We start from the raw sequence: 13,102 nt of genomic DNA, 5'->3' as shown, positions 1-13,102 counted from the left end.
AACGACACCACAGTAGTTCTGCTGAAAACAACGTCAGTCTGGGTTAGTTCTAATCAAATCATACCAAAATCATATAAAATTGTTGTAAACATGGCATGAATATTTCATAAATTATAGATACGTTGGAGACGTATCAGCATCCCCAAGCTTAATTCTTGCTTGTCCTCGAGTACGTAAATTACAAAAGAAATAATTTATGAAGTGTGAATGCTAGCATAGTGCATAAATTTGATCAATGATAGTTCCAAACACTTTTCTAGCATCATTATGTATCATAAACTATAGCTCATCTCATAGGACTTCTCATGATCAAGTAATAAGCTATGCACATGTTAAAGTAAAGACCATAAAGTTTCTTGAAAACTAACAAACTATGTTCTCAGTCACCAAACAATTGCAATTCATCTTACTTTCAGGAAGGGTCTATGTAAGAGCTCTGATTTAGCAAATTCCACATACTCAACTATCATATAGTCTTCCATGATTGCTAACACTCAAAGCATATCTTTAGAACAAATAGCATCTGTCGAACACAGAGAAAGATTGGGGCTTAATGTTTCGCCTCCCAACTTATTAACCAGATAGATAATTGTCAATGATAATAGTTTATGATCAAATATATTTGAATGGCCATATATGCTTGGATATTTCCCCACCATATGATACTTGCCAACTAAAGAATAATTGAGGTTGAAATAAGAAGGAATACTATTGACTCTTGCTTAAATGTAAATACATGAAAGTAAAAGATAGGTGATACATCTCCGTCGTATCTACTTTTCCTAACGCTTTTCCTCTTGTTTTGGACTCTAATTTGCATGATTTGAATGAAACTAACCCGGACTGACTTTGCGAGGAATTTTTATACAAATAAAGATAATTTCTGGAGCCAAGAACCATAAGAGGGGAGCACCTGGGTGGGCACAACCCACCAGGGCGCCCCCCTCCAAGCGCGCCCAGGTGGGTTGTCCCCACCTGGTGGCCCCGCGACTCCAACCTTGATACTATAAAATCACATATTTCCTGAAAAATGGGGGAGAAAGAATTATCGTGTTTCACGAGATGGAGCCGCCGCCACCTCTTGTTCTTCATCGGGAGGCCAGATCTAGAGTTCGTTTGGGGCTCCGAAGAGGGGGATCTTCAATCTTCGTCATCACCAACCTATCTCCATTGCCAATTCCATGATGCTCCCCATCGGGAGTTAGTAATTCCTTCGTAGGCTCACTGGTAGGTGAGGAGTTGGATGAGATTCATCATGTAATCGAGTTAGTTTTGTTAAGGCTTGATCCCTAGTATCCATTATGTTTTGAGATTGATGTTTCTATGAATTTGCCATGCTTAATGCTTTTCACTTTGGGCCCGAGTGCCATGATTTCGGATCTGAACCGTTTATGTTCTCACCATTATATATATGTTCTAGATACGATCTTGCAAGTTATAGTCACCTACTACGTGTTATGATCCGGGAACCCCAGAGTGACAATAGTCGGGACACTTCCCGGTGATGATCGTAGTTTGAGGAGTTCATGTATTCACCATGTGTTAATGCTTTGTTCCGGTTCTCTATAAAAGGAGGCCTTAATATCCCTTAGTTTCCAATAGGACCCCGCTGCCACGGGAGGCTAGGACAAAAGATGTCATGCAAGTTCTTTCCATAAGGACATATGACTATTTACGGAATACATGCCTACATTATATTTATGAACTAGAGCTAGTGCCGTATCGCCCTAAGTTATGACTGTTATATGATGAATATCATCCAATGAATTCACCGATCCAATGCCTACGGATTTCTCTTATATTGTTCTTGCTAAGTTACTATTGCTATTGTTACCGTTGCACTTCTACAAAATCATTGCTATCACTGTTACCGTCACTATTGTTGTTGCTACTACTATCACACCTATCATACTACTTTGTACTGATAATTAATCTCCAGGTGTGGTTGAATTGACAACTCAGCTGCTAATTCTTGAAAATATTCTTTGGCTCCCCTTGTGTCAAATCAATAAATTTGGGCTAAATACTCTACCCTCAAAAACTGTTGCGATCCCCTATACTTGTGGGTTATCAAGACCTTTTTCTGGCACCGTTGCCGGGGAGCATAGCTATATTTTTGGAGTCAGTTGGGATTATAATCAAATTATAACTATGAAGAATATGAAGTATGCTAAGACTAAGATTTTTCCCTCCAAGACGAGGGGAGGTAAGGACTTGCCATCTAGCTCTGCACTTGATTCACCTTCTGTTATAAGTAAACTTGCAACACCACCACATGCTATTAATCATGATATGTCGCAAGTTATTGATGTTGCTACTTCTGTTATGAATGATATTTATGATGATGCTAGTACCTTGCTTGATGATAGTGTGCCACTAGGTGAATTTCTTGATGAACAACTTGCTAGAACTAAAGCTTTTGAGAATGTTGAAACTGATGAAATTGCTGAAACTGATGAAGAGCTTGAAAAATGAAAATCTTGAAACACCTATTAGAACTAGTTCTCCTAGATATGAATTGCCTAAGATACCAGAAGGTTATGTTATGGATGAGGAGACTACTAGAGGCATTCTTGGTTGTAAGGATAGAACTGATCTGGAAAAATTATTATGCAAGTATAAAGAAAAGACTTTGAATGCTAAAATGAAATGTGATCCTGAATTTGCTACTTCACCTATCTTTGTTGATGATAAGGATTATGAATTCTCTGTCAACCCAGAGTTAATTACTTTGGTTGAATCTGATCCTTTCCATGGTGTCAGATTCAGGGTTCTGCAGACCCTTGAGAGGTTCAAAATCTAGGGTGCGTGCGAAGAACTCGTCCTCCCCAGTCTGCCTACGCATCGATTCCACAACCTAGCTCGACGAACCAAATGGACAAGAGACACGGCAGTTTGCCCAGGTTCGGGCCACCTTGCGGTGTAAAACCCTACTCCTGCTTTGTGGTGGATTGGCCTCGAGGGGCTGTGGATGAAGTAGTACAATGGACGAACAGCCTCAGGAGGTGAGGTGTTCTTGAGCTCGATGAGCTGGTGGGTGTGAGGATGATATAAATGATCCCTCCTCCTCTATGGTGGTGGCAAGGTCCTATTTATAGTGGCCTTGGTCCTCTTCCCAAATGTAGGCGGGAAGGGATCCCACAACGGCCAAATTTGAAGGGAGACAACTAGTACAAGTTATCCTGACAAAAGTAGTCTTCGCGTGCAAAAGCCTCTAGTGGTGACGCCGCGGTGGGCTCCGCGATGACCTTCGTCCTACCGTCCTGGTGGTCTTGGTCTTGTTGCACCGATATGGAAACCTTCGCTTGAGTCCTCGGGACCCCGTGCCTGCGCTCGCCTCCTTAGCACCATAGAGGAAACTTGTACACTGCGCCTGCTGGTGCCCGTCTGGCCTTGGTCGTCATAGCTCACGTCATATGAACCTCGCGAGGTGCAGCTTGCATAGATATCTCCGCTCCTCGGGAGCCAACCTGGGGAGGCCCCCCCCCAGGGAGGTCTTGGTGTCGTCCGCCTCGCGAGGGTCTTGGGTTGTTGTTGCTGAAGCTGGGCCATACCGGGCCATCGACGGAGCCATGCCGTGGGCCGTAGCAAGGCAAGTCTGGGTACCCCCGTTCCCAGAACGCCGACAGTAGCCCCCGGGCCCAAGGCGCGCTCGAACTTGGCTTCGAGGCGAAGCTAAAGGGCAAGTGCGGAGCGCCGCGGGCCTCAACCGCCTTCGGCCTTGGTTGACACGTGGCGATTGATGAGACATGGGCGCCTCCGCTTCCCCACGCTGCCTCGACAATTGCCCCTGCCTAACAAAAAGGCTGGCGCCTTCTACGGAACTTTCATTGCCCTTCCTTCGTCTTGCTCCAGATCCCCTTCTCCTTGCCGAGAGAGACTCTAGATCCATCGAAACTCTCCCCCAAGCCCGTGACTGATGGCCACCGACAAGGCGAAGTCCGCGCGCTCGCCTGGTATGTCTCCAATGTATCTATAATTTTTTATTGCTTGATGCTATGTTATATTCTGTTTTGGATGAATACTGGGCTTTATTATACACTTTTATATTATTTTTGGGACTAACCTATTAACCGGAGGCCCAGCCTAGAATTGCTGTTTTTTGCCTATTTCAGTGTTTCGTAGAAAAAGAATATCAAATGGAGTCCAAACAAAATGAAACCTTCGGGAACGTGATTTTTGGAACGAACGTGATCCAGAGGACTTGGACCCTATGTCAAGAAAGCAACCAGGAGGGCACGAGGTAGGGGGTGCGCCTACCCCCCTGGGCGCGCCCTCCACCCTCATGGGGCCCACGTTGCTCCACCGACGTACTTCTTCCTCCTATATATACCTATGTACCCCCCAAACCAACAGAAGCATCCACGAAAACCTAATTCCATCGCTGCAACCTTCTGTACCCGTGAGATCCCATCTTGGGGCCTTTTTCGGCGTCCTGCCGGAGGGGGCATTGATCACGGAGGGCTTCTACATCAACACCATAGCCTCTCCGATGATGTGTGAGTAGTTTACCTCAGACCTTCGGGTCCATAGTTATTAGCTAGATGGCTTCTTCTCTCTCTTTGGATCTCAATACAAAGTTCTCCACGATTCTCGTGGAGATCTATTCGATGTAATCTTCTTTTGCGGTGTGTTTGTTGAGACCGATGAATTGTGGGTTTATGATCAAGTTTGTCTATGAACAATATTTGTATCTCCTCTGAATTCTTTTATGTATGATTGGTTATCTTTGCAAGTCTCTTCGAATTATCAGTTTGGTTTGGCCTACTAGATTGATCTTTCTTGCAATGGGAGAAGTGCTTACCTTTGGGTTCAATCTTGCGGCGTCCTTTCCCAGTGACAGTAGGGGCAGCAAGGCACGTATTGTATTGTTTCCATCGAGGATAACAAGATGGGGTTTATATCATATTGCATGAGTTTATCCCTCTACATCATGTCATCTTACTTAAAGCGTTACTCTGTTCTTTTGAACTTAATACTCTAGATGCATGCTGGATAGCGGTCGATGTGTGGAGTAATAGTAGTAGATGTAGGAAGGAGTCGGTCTACTTGTCGCGGACGTGATGCCCATATACATGATCATACCTAGATATTCTCATAACTATGCTCAGTTCTGTCAATTGCTCAACAGTAACTTGTTTACCCACCGTAATACTTATGCTCTCGAGAGAAGCCACTAGTGAAACCTATGGCCCCCGGGTCTATTTTTCATCATATTAATCTTCCAACACTTAGCTATTTTTATTGCCTTTTATTTTACTTTGCATCTCTATTATAAAAATACCAAAAATATTATATTATCATATCTATCAGATCTCACTTTCGTAAGTGACCGTGAAGGGATTGACAACCCCTTTATTGCGTTGGTTGCGAGGTTTATATTTGTTTGTGTAGGTGCAAGGGACTTGTGCGTGGCCTCCTACTGGATTGATACCTTGGTCCTCAAAAAATGAGGGAAATACTTACGCTACTTTACTGCATCACCCTTTCCTCTTCAAGGAAAAACCAACGCAGTGCTCAAGAGGTAGCAAGAAGGATTTTTGGCGCCGTTGCCGGGGAGGCCTACACCCAGTCAAGTCAAGATTTGACTCCCGACAACGAGCCATTTCTGGCGCCGTTGCCGGGGAGTCTACGCAAAAGTCAACATACCAAGTACCCATCACAAACTCTTATCTCCCGCATTACATTATTTGCCATTTGCCTCTCGTTTTCCTCTCCCCCACTTCACCCTTGCCGTATTATTCGCCCTCTCTTTTCCGTTCGCGTCTTTTTCGCTTGCTTCTCGTTTGCTCGTGTGTTGGATTGCTTGCTTCTAACGATGGCTCAAGATAATACTAAATTGTGTGACTTTACCAATACCAACAACAATGATTTTCTTAGCACTCCGATTGCTCCTCTTACCGATACTGAATCTTGTGAAATCAACACTGCCTTATTGAATCTTGTCATGAAAGATCAATTCACTGGCCTTCCTAGTGAAGATGCAGCTACTCATCTAAATAGCTTCGTTGATTTGTGTGATATGCAAAAAGAAGAAAGATGTGGACAATGATATTGTTAAATTGAAGCTATTTCCTTTTTCGCTTAGAGATCGTGTTAAAGCTTGGTTTTCGTCTTTGCCTAATAATAGTATTGATTCTTGGAATAAGTGCAAAGATGCTTTTATCTCTAAGTATTTCCCCCCGCTAAGATCATCTCTCTTAGAAATGGTATTATGAATTTTAAGCAACTTGATCATGAACATGTTGCACAAGCTTGGGAGAGGATGAAATTAATGATACGTAATTGCCCTACACATGGTTTGAATTTGTGGATGATTATACAAAATTTTTATGCCCGATTGAATTTTGCTTCTAGAAATCTTTTAGATTCGGCCGCGGGAGGCACTTTTATGGAAATCACTTTAGGAGAAGCTAGTAAACTCCTAGATAATATTATGGTTAATTATTCTCAATGGCACACCGAAAGATCCACTAATAAAAAAGTGCATGCGATAGAAGAAATTAATGTTTTGAGTGGAAAGATGGATGAACTTATGAAATTATTTGCTACTAAAAGTGTTTCTTATGATCTTAATGATATGCCTTTGTCTACCTTGATTGATAATAATAATGAATCTATGGATGTGAATTTTGTTGGTAGGAATAATTTTGGTAACAACGCGTATAGAGGAAACTTTAATCCAAGGCCGTATCCTAGTAATTCCTCTAATAATTATGGTAATTTCTACAACAATTCTTATGGAAATTTTAATAAGACGCCTTCTGAATTTGAGACTACTGTTAAATAATTTATGAATTCGCAAAAGAATTTCAATGCTTTGCTTGAAGAAAAATTGCTTAAAGTTGATGAATTGGCTAGGAACGTTGATAGAATTTCTCTTGATGTTGATTCCTTGAAACTTAGATCTATTCCACCTAAGCATGATATCAATGAGTCTCTCAAAGCCATGAGAATCTCCATTGATGAGTGCAAAGAAAGAACCGCTAGGATGCGTGCTAAGAAATATTGTTTTGTGAAAGCGTGTTCTTCTAGTTTCTATGAAAATAAAGATGAAGATCTAAAAGTTATTGATGTGTCCCCTATTAAATCTTTGTTTTGCAATATGAATCTTGATAGTGACGGGGTTGAATATGATCCACCTCTACCTAGAAGGCGTTCCAAAAATTCGGAATCTTTAGATCTTGATGCTAAAATTTGTAAAAGTGGGAGTGAAGAGATCAAAACTCTAGATATTAATGAACCCACTATTTTGGATTTCAAGGAATTTAATTATTATAATTGCTCTTTGATAGATTGTATTTCCTTGTTACAATCCGTGCTAAATTCTCCATATGCTTATAGTCAAAATAAAGCTTTTACTAAACATATCGTTGATGCTTTGATGCAATCTTATGAAGAAAAACTTGAGTTGGAAATTTCTATCCCTAGAAAACTTTATGATGAGTGGGAACCAACTATTAAAATTAAAATTAAAGATCATGAATGCTATGCTTTGTGTGATTTGGGTGCTAGTGTTTCCACGATCCCAAAAACTTTATGTGATTTGCTAGGTTTCCGTGATTTTGATGATTGTTCTTTAAACTGGCACCTTGCTGATTCCACTATTAAGAAACCTATGGGAAGAATTAATGATGTTCTTATTGTTGCAAATAGGAATTATGTGCCCGTAGATTTTATTGTTCTTGATATAGATTGCAATCCTTCATGTCCTATTATTCTTGGTAGACCTTTCCTTAGAACGATTGGTGCAATTATTGATATGAAGGAAGGGAATATTAGATTCCAATTTCCGTTAAGGAAAGGCATGGAACACTTCCCTAGAAAGAAAATAAAATTACCTTATGAATCTATTATGAGAGCCACTTATGGATTGCCTACCAAAGATGGCAATACCTAGATCTCTCCTTGCTTTTATGCCTAGCTAGGGGCGTTAAACGATAGCGCTTGTTGGGAGGCAACCCAATTTTATTTTTAGTTTTTTGCTTTTTGCTTCTGTTTAGGAATAAATCTTTGATCTAGCCTCTGGTTAGATTTGTTTTTATGCTTTAATTAGTATTTGTGCCAAGTTAAACCTATAGGATCTTCTTGGATGATAGTTATTTGATCTTTCTGAAAATTCCAGAAACATTCTGTTCACGAAAACAATTGTTAAAAATCACCAACACGTGATAAAATAGTGATTCCAATTGCTTCTGATCAATAAACAAATTGTCTAGGTCTTCCTATTTTGGCTGAATTTTTTGAGTTCCAGAAGTTTGCGTTAGTTACAGATTACTACAGACTGTTCTGTTTTTGACAGATTCTGTTTTTCGCGTGTTGTTTGCTTATTTTGATGAGTCTATGGCTAGTAAAATAGTTTATAAACCATAGAGAAGTTGGAATAGAGTATGTTTAACACCAATATAAATAAAGAATGAGTTCATTACAGTACCTTGAAGTGGTGTTTTGTTTTCTTTCGCTCACGGAGCTCACGAGATTTTCTGTTAAGTTTTGTGTTGTGAAGTTTTCAAGTTTTGGGTAAAGATTTGATGGATTATGGAACAAGGAGTGGCAAGAGCCTAAGCTTGGGGATGCCCATGGCACCCCAAGATAATCTAAGGATACCAAAAAGCCAAAGCTTGGGGATGCCCCGAAAGGCATCCCCTCTTTCGTCTACTTCCATCGGTAACTTTACTTGGAGCTATATTTTTATTCACCACATGATATGTGTTTTGCTTGGAGTGTCTTGTATGATTTGAGTCTTTATTTTTTTAGTTTACCACAATCATCCTTGCTGTACACACCTTTTGAGAGGGACACACTTGATTTGGAATTTGTTAGAATACTCTATGTGCTTCACTTATATCTTTTGAGTTATATAGTTTTTGTTCTAGTGCTTCACTTATATCTTTTAGAGCACGGTGGTGGATTTGTTTTATAGAAACTATTGTTCTCTCATGCTTCACTTAGATTATTTTGAGAGTCCTACAAAACAGCATGGTAATTTGCCTTAATTATGATAGGCATTCAAGATTAGTAAAACATTTCTTATGAGTGTGTTGAATACTATGAGAAGTTTGATACTTGATAATTGTTTTGAGATATGAAGTTGGTAATATTAGATTCATGCTAGTTGAGTAGTTTTGAATTTTAGAAATACTTGTGTTAAAGTTTGTGATTCCCGTAGCATGCACGTATGGTGAACCGTTATGTGATGAAGTCGGAGCATGATTTATTTATTGATTGTCTTCCTTATGAGTGGCGGTCGGGGACGAGCGATGGTCTTTTCCTACCAATCTATCCCCCTAGGATCATGCACGTAATACTTTTCTTTGATAACTTGTAGATTTTTGCAATAAGTATATGAGTTCTTTATGACTAATGTTGAGTCCATGGATTATACGCACTTTCTTCCTTTCACCATTGCTAGCCTCTCTAATATCGCGCACTTTTCGCCGGTATCATGCACCCACCACATACCTTCCTCAAAACAGCCACCCTACCTACCTATCATGGCATTTCCATAGCCATTCCGAGATATATTGCCATGCAACTTACCACCGTTCCGTTTACTATGACATGCTCCATCATTGTCATATTGCCTCGCATGATCATGTAGTTGACATCGTATTTGTGGCAAAGCCACCGTTCATAATTCTTTCATACATGTCACTCTTGATTCATTGCATATCCCGGTACACCGCTGGAGGCATTCACATAGAGTATATTTTGTTCTAAGTATTGAGTTGTAATTGCTGAGTTGTAAGTAAATAAAAATGTGATGATCATCATTTTTAGAGCATTGTCCCAAGTGAGGAAAGGATGATGGAGACTATGATTCCCCCACAAGTCGGGATGAGACTCCGGACTAATAAAAAAAAGGCCATAAAAAGGGAGAAAAGGCCCAAATAAAAAAAAGAGAGAACAAGAGAGAAGGGACAATGTTACTATCCTTTTACCACACTTGTGCTTCAAAGTAGCACCATGATCTTCATGATAGAGAGTCTCCTATGATATCACTTCCATTACTAGTGGGAATTTTTCATTATAGAACTTGGCTTGTATATTCCAATGATGGGCTTCATCAAAATGCCCTAGGTCTTCATGAGCAACCGAGTTGGATGCACACCCACTTAGTTTCTTTTGTTGAGCTTTCATATACTTATAGCTCTAGTGCATCCGTTGCATGGCAATCCCTACCCACTCACATTGATATCTATTAATGGGCATCTTCATAGCCCGTTGATACGCTTAGTTGATGTGAGACTATCTTCTCCCTTTTTGTCTTCTCCACAACCACCATTCTATTCCACATATAGTGCTATGTCCATGGCTCACACTCATGTATTGCGTGAAGATTGAAAAAGTTTGAGAACACCAAAAGTATGACACAATTGCTTGGCTTGTCATCGGGGTTGTGCATGATTTAAATACTTTGTGTGGTGAAGATAGATCATAGCCATACTATATGATTTTGTAGGGATAACTTTCTTTGGCCATGTTATTTTGAGAAGACATAATTGCTTAGTTAGTATGCTTGAAGTATTATTATTTTTATGTCAATATTAAACTTTTGTCTTGAATCTTTCGGATCTGTATATTCATACCACAATTAAGGGAGTTACATTGAAATTATGCCAAGTAGCATTCCGCATCAAAAATTCTGTTTTTATCATTTACCTACTCGAGGACGAGCAGGAATTAAGCTTGGGGATGCTTGATACGTCTCCAATGTATCTATAATTTTTTATTTCTTCATGCTATGTTATATTCTGTTTTGGATGAATAATGGGATTTCTTATACACTTTTATATTATTTTTGGGACTAACCTATTAACTGGAGGCCTAGCCCAGAATTGATGTTTTTTGCCTATTTCAGTGTTTCGCAGAAAAAGAATATCAAACAGAGTCCAAACGGAATGAAACCTTCGGGAACGTGATTTTTGGAACGAACGTGATCCAGAGGACTTGGACCCTACGTCAAGAAAGCAACCAGGAGGGCACGAGGTAGGGGGGCACGACTACCCCCTGGGCGCGCCCACCACCCTCATGGGGCCCATGTTGCTCCACCGACGTACTTCTTCCTCCTATATATATACCTACGTACCACCAAACCAACAGAAGCATCCACGAAAACCTAATTCCACCATCGCAACGTTCTGTACCCGTGAGATCCCATCTTGGGGCCTTTTCCGGCGTCCTGCCGGAGGGGGCATTGATCACGGAGGGCTTCTACATCAACACCATAGCCTCTCCGATGATGTGTGAGTAGTTTACCTCAGACCTTCGGGTCCATACTTATTAGCTAGATGGCTTCTTCTCTCTCTTTGGATCTCAATACAAAGTTCTCCACGATTCTCGTGGAGATCTATTCGATGTAATATTTTTTTGCGGTGTGTTTGTTGAGACCGATGAATTGTGGGTTTATGATCAAGTTTATCTATGAACAATATTTGAATCTTCTCTGACTTCTTTTATGTATGATTGGTTATCTTTGCAAGTCTCTTCGAATTATCAGTTTGGTTTGGCCTACTAGATTGATCTTTCTTGCAATGGGAGAAGTGCTTACCTCTGGGTTCAATCTTGCGGCGTCCTTTCCCAGTGACAGTAGGGGCAGCAAGGCACGTATTGTATTATTGCCATCGAGGATAACAAGATGGGGTTTATATCATATTGCATGAGTTTATCCCTCTACATCATGTCATCTTACTTAAAGCGTTACTCTGTTCTTTTGAACTTAATACTCTAGATGCATGCTGGATAGCGGTCGATGTGTGGAGTAATAGTACTAGATGCAGGAAGGAGTCGGTCTACTTGTCGCAGACGTGATGCCCATATACATGATCATACCTAGATATTCTCATAACTATGCTCAGTTCTGTCAATTGCTCAACAGTAACTTGTTTACCCACCATAATACTTATGCTCTCGAGAGAAGCCACTAGTGAAACCTATGGCCCCCGGGTCTATTTTCCATTATATTAATCTTCCATTTTCAATTTGATACCTTGGTTCTCAAAAACTGAGGGAAATACTTACGCTACTTTACTGTGACATCCCAAATTTTCAATTTGGAATGTTATACATTAGATCATCATGCATAACATATTTTATTGCATTTTGATTTGCGATCTTAGAAATTGTACGCAACTCAAGGACCCACGGAGAGAGTTGGGGATTTCGTTATTTTCATATTTGGGTTTTCTCAAATTTTGAAAATAGGGTCATTTGTTTTAATTATTTTTCTCTACGAAAAATATTTCATATTTAAAGAAATATGAGAGGGGATAATATGACTTCTCCACAAATAATGAAATATTGGAGGAAAAATATAAAAAACAAATAATTGATTTTATTTGATTTTATTTGAATTAGGAAAAATACGTGTTTTTCAAGTTTGCATTTTAGGTCCAAATAAATGTTCATCTTGTCCGGCTTATTTTTAGAGGACGGGGAAAATTTATTTCGTGATTTTTGGAGTCTGTTTAGTATTTCTTTGCTTTCTTTTTCTGCATGTCCGAATTATTAAAAAAAACAAAAAAATGAACCGACCTACGGGGCCGTGTCCAGCAAGGACTCTGGCCCGGCCGGCTTTAAAGCCGGGAGGCCGAGCCCTGTAGCCCAGCCCGAGCCACCCCATCCGCCCAAACCCTAGCCCCCCCGCCGCCGCCGACGCCGCCGACGCCCCTCCGCCCGTCGCCCGAACGCCACCCGGAGCCCGCGCCCACCGGAGCCCCGCCCGACGCGGAGCCGCCCCGCCGCCGCCGTCCCGCCGCCCAAGGTTGACCGCGCCGCCGCCGGCGTTTTCCGCGAGAAAACGCCCGGTTTTTCCGTTCGGTTTTTTTTAACCCTAGATTTTTTATATAGATCGGTTTAGTTTTTTTTGTTTAGTTATTTTGCGGACGTTCGTCCGTACGTTCGTTTTAATGAACGGTTTTCGTCATTTAACCGCAGATAGCGAACGGTTTTTCTTTTCCTCGGGTATAACCGCAGATAGCGATTTCCGATCTGTTTTTCGTTTTAGTATAACTTTTCGCTCGTTTATCGGAATCAGGCGATTCAAGCGCCTAGAGTTTCATCTCGAAACCCTCTTTCTGTTTAACCAACTTAAACAAGTTTT

Source organism: Triticum aestivum, chromosome 5D, assembly GCF_018294505.1.
Source record: "Triticum aestivum cultivar Chinese Spring chromosome 5D, IWGSC CS RefSeq v2.1, whole genome shotgun sequence".
In the NCBI taxonomy this organism is placed as follows: Eukaryota; Viridiplantae; Streptophyta; class Magnoliopsida; order Poales; family Poaceae; genus Triticum; species Triticum aestivum.
Note: the sequence above shows the minus strand (reverse complement) of the source record.